General features: G+C 35.7%; 2 long non-coding RNA genes across 2 annotated transcripts; one reads left to right on the top strand and one right to left on the bottom strand.

Annotated features, from left to right (window-relative positions):
• The first annotated feature begins 2,474 nt into the window (after positions 1-2,474).
• LOC145801723 (uncharacterized) lies at positions 2,475-3,432 on the top strand. The gene is made up of 5 exons (XR_014343378.1): positions 2,475-2,656; positions 2,873-2,916; positions 3,000-3,092; positions 3,175-3,271; positions 3,378-3,432. It is a non-coding gene; the product is annotated as an uncharacterized LOC145801723 (long non-coding RNA).
• Positions 3,433-4,158: 726 nt separating this feature from the next.
• LOC145801724 (uncharacterized) lies at positions 4,159-5,019 on the bottom strand. Its single transcript, XR_014343379.1, has 2 exons — positions 4,938-5,019; positions 4,159-4,858 (listed from the first exon to the last, which is right to left on the bottom strand). It is a non-coding gene; the product is annotated as an uncharacterized LOC145801724 (long non-coding RNA).
• Positions 5,020-6,633: the final 1,614 nt, after the last annotated feature.

The raw sequence follows: 6,633 nt of genomic DNA on the forward strand, positions 1-6,633 counted from the left end.
AACGCCGCTATAAGTGTCAAAAACGCCGCTAATTCCTTTTGTGACGCTTAGAACCAAACGCCGAGGACGCGGCCGTCGCTATAACTTTGTGGCGTTTTGAAAACGTCGTCATATTAGTTTATGCGGCGTTTTTAAAAACGCCACCAAATGTCCTCCTAAACACATGCTGACGTCACTGACGATATTTAACGACGTTTTGGAAAAACGCCGTCATATCCCACTTTTTTTTTTTTTTTTTTTTTTTTTTTTTGAAATTGTGCTAATTTTATTTGATTGAATTAAAAATACCTGTAATAACATTAACATAAAATAATAACTCCCATTCAAAATTTGTTTCTTTTCCACCAAAATGGACAAAAACAATAGTGGAATACTGAAATTCCAATGTTCCCATCCGAACATACTGAAATGCACCAAAATACACAAACTCTACAAAACATACCAAAGCAATGAGTTGTTTGACACCTTAACGATGTTCATTTTTATTTGCCTCTTTCCATCAAAAGAAAAATTTGAGAATAAAGAAAAGTTATAAATTTATTAAAATATCCAAGAATCCAGAAAGGAGAAAATAAAAGAAACATTAAAATCTAAATAACACAAAAACAAATGAAAACTTGCAAAATCCTATAAAAGCTGTTTTTTAATGACCAAAAAAAGACTAAAATTAAGATCCTAACAACCAAAATTGTCTAAAAACCTACCTCCCACACAATAAAGCAATCTTGGTTCACTCCTTTCTCTCCTCTTTTGGAGAAAACAGATGCAAAATTGTTCGACCCATTGACATGAACAGTCCCCGAAGACCGCAATATCAACTCGTTCTTCTTTGATTCTTTCACCATTGATTCTGCAGATTCACTTTCGCCACAATACCCAGAATTCCGCCCGTTCTTGATCGAAAATGACTGCGCCAGTCCATTGAACAAGGATGAAAAATGACCCATTTCAACCAGCCTCTCTGCAGAATTCAATTCCCATAAGTTCTTGTTGATTGCAGATTCAAAATTCTTAACAAACAAATATAGATATACAATTGAATTGTGTTATAGTTAGCTGAGTAAAAGATGTTACATGAGTGAGAAAGCTAAAAGAATCTGTGAATTATTAAAAATGGATACAAACATTTAGGATGAATCTGGAAGAGACGAAAAAAAACATGCTTAAGTAAACGGAAATCAGAAAATATTCAATCTTACATGGAATTACAACATTACACGTAAGTAACACTTGTTTGGTAGCTCAGAAAATGAACTGACAGAAATGAAGAAAAAAAAAATTCAATAATCCGAATCTTAAACTTCCCAATTATATATATATTATATATATATGACCATTTAGATAACAGAGGATCCAGAATTTTCTTTAATTTTTTGTCTCCATTTTCTAAGCAACCGAACAGAGGGTAAAACTAAGTCTACAAATAATACCCAAATAGAAGTAGAGAAAGCTAAGAATCTGAAATTTTTCAAAAATAAAAACAAACATTATGAATCAGAAAGAAACTAAAATGGGAAGAGGGAGTGGAGAATTGAAAAACAAGAGTATTCTGTCTTCTCTTTAAAAAGTCAAGCCTCTACCATTTGTCAAGTTATACTCAGTTTTTTTTTAAAAAACTGTGATGTTTTTCTCAATTCTCACTATTCAATTCAGCCATTTGATATTCTACTCAAACCATTTTTTTGGGCAAGAAATTTTATTACCAAAATAAAGATAAAGTACAATGAGCTTAAGGCATGGACCTATAATTTTACTACCAAATTAAGACCGGTTTGTGGTCTACTCTACGCAAACCTTGTAATACTAGCCCACGTTCAAACCAATCACGTAAAGTAACAATAACAAGACTACAACTTGTGATCCAAAATAACAATAACTCGAGTTCATGAACAAATCAGTTCCTAACCTCAGTTTCAAACTGATCTCAACAATGTCAATGAAGCTGAGCAAGGAGTTCCTGAACATGTCAACCCTGACAAAGCATATCAAACTGGAGCTGGAAGCTTACCTGCCATTGATGCTGAGCAAGGAAAAGAAGTCATAGAGAACCTTAATGACAAATCAGCAAATGTGGGTTTGACATGTAAGCCTGTGCATCTGTAGACTAATTGTCACTCCACTGGGAAAGATGATAGTGTTAATTTGGAGCACCGACAAGAACCTTACCCCAAGGTTTGTGTTTTTAGCATGTTATAGTTTGATAGCACCTCTCTCTTTCTATACTAGTGGGTCAAAAACTACTGTCTTCCTGTATATTTTTTAAGAGCAATAATGCAGTGAACCAGAAGATATGTCTAAAGATGAGCTTTATGGCTTTGTTTTATCTTACAGCACATGATTGTGTCATGCATACAATTTTTTTTTATATATTTTTCATGGATGGAAAAATCAGATCTTGCCCCATTGTACTTTTTACGTGTCTTACTTGATGCCCTGACTCTAGGTGGGGACCAAATTGGAAAGCAAACTTGCAAAGCCCAGATTGAAGTCTTCCACTCAGGTTTAGAGAAATGTTTCTAGTGAGCCATCTAAATGCTCTGCAAAGAAACATATTAGATCAAAAAGCGAAGACTCACAGAGCACAAAAATAGAAAAACACTCATCGCACACAGCCATTCTAACCACACGTTGGGTATGCAGAACTTCAAAACCAGAGGCAAGTATTTGTTTATGATCTATAAGTACCTCTGAATATACCGAAGTAATGGTTCCAATAGGATGTTGCCCTGGCCCAAGTTAATGTTCTTAAAATGACAATTATGCATTTTGTTTTTTTGTTTTTGTTTCATTGATATTTTTAAGTAGCATTCCCTTATTTTGGAATATTGTTCATTTGTTCTTCCCTCATGTTATTGGCTGGTATTCTTAACAGGATCCTAAGAGTTCAAAGTCAAAAGTTATTCATGATAACAGAAGGTATTTATTCCTTTCGAATTTCTGCACAAGGAAAATCTATATCTGCAATGGGTATGCTGCTAAAAAATACTTCTCATTAGCAGTGAAAAGGAATTGAAGACAAAAAAGGTTGTTCATGAACCTAAGCCTTCTGCCTCAGAGAAGCTTGTTCCTAAAGCACGTCAGAATGCAAACAGGTTTATGAAACATCATATGCAATGCTTCATTACTTGGATGTTTTGACCTTCTGAGGTTTGACATAGAGTTACTGTTGTGCAGGCCCAAGCAGGTTGAGAATTCAACTAAGTCAGGCATGAAACAAAGCTTGGCTGTGTTCAATTTCAAAAGTGAGGAACGGGCAGAAAGGAGGAAAGAGGCAAGAACTCATGTTGTTTTATTAATTTTTATTTTAAAAAAAAAAGAAAAGGAAAAGAATCATGGTTGTGACTTGTTCATTTGTCTGTTTTCCTCTTTCATCTTAGTTTTACATGAAGTTGGGGGAGAAAAAGCATGCAAAGAAGGCCGGGACAAATCAAATTCAAGCAAATAAACTGGTACATAAATTCAATGCAATAGTTATCTAAAGTGTACGGTTATGTCACAGAACCTACAGTGCTAAAGGAGAAAGGATAGATAACAAAAGGATGCAAACTTGCAGGGAATTAGTTTGTCAATGAAAAAATGCCAATATGAGTAATTGCATGAACATTATGACCAATTTACCTGAATTTGCACCTTCTTAACTGCCTCTGTAAGCAACTGACACCCCACAATATCCTGCACAAGCCAGAGAAAGTTCTCACCAGCGATTTTATTTTTCTAGGAATAGCAATTACATCAGTCAACATTTCAACATTTGAGTATAAGGAATAGTCTAATCAGTTTATGCCTAAGTAGCGAAGCAAAGTTGATAACTAAATCTATGCAACGACTCACCCGGAGTCTGAAAAATAACTTGTGTAGCTGTGTAGCTCTCTCATTATCAACTTGGGGAATTATAGATTTGAGCAATTCAGCAAATTGCACTCTAACTTGACACTCAGGTTGGCTACCTTTTGTGCATTTAGTATTCAACTTCTCTAGTACTGAATGTTGGTGTTGGTTGCCGAGAAACTGCTTTTCCATATCTGGGATGTTGGAAGGGTTTTCTTGAGAAACCTGGATCTCTTTAGTTTGAAGGAACTGGACAGAATACTACCACAAGAGTCCATTCATAGTTTAAACAAACTTTTGGGATATATTGTAATTTAGAACATTCAATAATTAGAAAAGATAACATGCAAACACTAGCTCATATTAGATATAGCAGAAGCCAAGTTCAAACACAACTTTAAAAACCACAAAAATGTGAGTTGTCTACTAGAGATCATAAAGACCACCACAAGATTCATACTTGACTGATGAAAAGCCAACATTCAACCCCTATCAAAGTTGGCCAACACATTCAAAACTTGGTAAATAAGAAAGCATTGTATATAGATGATTCACTAATCAAAAAGTGAGAAACCCATATCTTCATCTTCACTCTCCTCTTTCTCTTCCTTCTTCTCCTCAGCTAGAGGTGCTTCAGCAGCTGGGGCTCCACCTCCACCTACAGGAGCTGCAGCAAAAGCGACACCTCCACCTCCACTACGTCCACCAATAATCACCTGCAGTCGAATCAGTTTAGCAAAATATCGGATGGCTTTACAGATCATGAAAAGGGGCTACAGAACAATGAAACAGAAATTAGTATCAAAAGGCACCACATGGACTTGGAATACCCATTGTAGCTTTCTGGTGGCTTTTGAGTTCAGTTGGTCGGCCAAGTTCCTTAACAAAATGCCTCCACTTCAAACAAATATTATCTTTCGTTTTACTGAAACTCTACGCTGTAATATATAGAATAACCTTACATAGTACTTTTACCTTGTTAGTTCTTCTTCTTCTTCTTATTCTTCTTCTCTTTCTTTGAAAGGTGAACCTATATTTAATAAGAGAAAGTATTGTAATTAATAAGATATGTTATTTGTCAAAAAAGCTTTGATTAAATGATTGCTCACCTCTTGGGATGAAAATGCATGAGATTGTTGTTGATGTGACATTGGCCGAACAGTGGGATGACGACTAAGTGAATCCACAACCTATCATTCAATAAGAGACTTAAGTTATATATTAGCTCTAGGCAATTTAAAGTAATAACTAGTAAAAATAATTAAAATACCTGCTGCCTATGTAATGAGTTTGATGGTGCAACAACTGGGTCAACGGGCATGCCTGCAGCTTGCAATTGAGATTCCAAAAACTGAATTCGTGACTGAAAATCTGTGCGTATAGCCTGAATTTGTTTCTCCATTACTTCATTCATCTTCGACTCAAACTGCATTTGATACCGTTGAAAATCTGCTCTTGTGACCGCCTATATCCACCTCCAAAAACATCAGTGGGTGACGGTCCCAATCCAAACGTCCGAACACGGCCAGGTCGCTCTGGGCCCATAACTTGTGTGAAGATTTGCTCCTGTAATGCTGCAGGGTCAGTAGAAGATCCCTCCATGTGCTCTGCTAACTCATTCATTTGAGTCTGCAAGTTTGAATTCAATAATGAGCCTCCAATATAAATATAAATCATATTAAAAGTCCAAAGATAAAGTAGTATCACATACCATAACCTCATTAACTGAATCACTATTTGACGTCCCATCTTTCATGTATGCGGCCATCCACACCTGTGACCGACTAGCAGGAACCCCATTGTTCTTTTTTGTCTCCTATAAATGAAAGACGACCAAAATCTTAAGATAAATAAGAAAATTACATAATTAAGCAATTAAATATGTGAACAAGTTAAGTAAATAAAATAAACAACTAAGCAAATAACATTTGTTTTTGTAGAACTGGTATAAATTCATTATGGTGCAAATTGTTGACACCTTTTTAGCACATATAGACAGATGTAGTTGACAAAGAATGAAAATGATGAATGGAGAGAATAATTGTACCTCCAGTCGAACTACTGAGAAAGGCTTTCGGCCTGTTCTATGATGTAATGTCTTCTTCTTCCGGATTTTTCTATTCTTCTTGCTTGATATCTGTCAAATATGAAATTTATTTAAGATGTTATAAACAATTATCATATATAAACATTTTTTCACATAAATAAAATTTTACCGATGCACTCTGAGTGCCCCAATAGTAGACCAAAGCCCGCCACTGATCCTCATGTACTCTATCTGGTCGATGAGCCAACCTTTCTGCATCATTCTTGAAGGGTTTGTATCCCATTGTTTTCACTCGACTTTTCCAATCTCTCCATTTCTTTCCAAATGAAGCCATTATTGTTCTCTTCATGGATTTATCTGCATCCGTATGAGCCTGCATTACAATTACAGACACTTGTAATATGCAATGTCAACTACACTTGTAATATGCATTTCATATGGAATACAATTGTAACTTATTTCATATTAAATATCCATATATACCTTTATCTCCCTCCATATGTTATCTTTGTTTTGTTTTGGAACATAATGCCAAGTCGTAAAAGTGAGTGGTGCAAGACTCCCATCTCGTGCCAATACGCCCAAATGTGAAGCAAGGGATGTGTGTCCTTCAACTACTTGATGCAACTCATTTGGAACAACTTTTAAAATGCCATCTTCACTAGTACCCCATTGACCATGCACATATGTGGGACCCCTTGTCTGCTTTTGTGTGGCTTGACTTGAGCTAGGACCTACAAAACAATAGCAGTAAGCTT

This window comes from Camellia sinensis, chromosome 10, assembly GCF_055761805.1.
Source record: "Camellia sinensis isolate YWXY chromosome 10, ASM5576180v1, whole genome shotgun sequence".
NCBI lineage: Eukaryota > Viridiplantae > Streptophyta > Magnoliopsida > Ericales > Theaceae > Camellia > Camellia sinensis.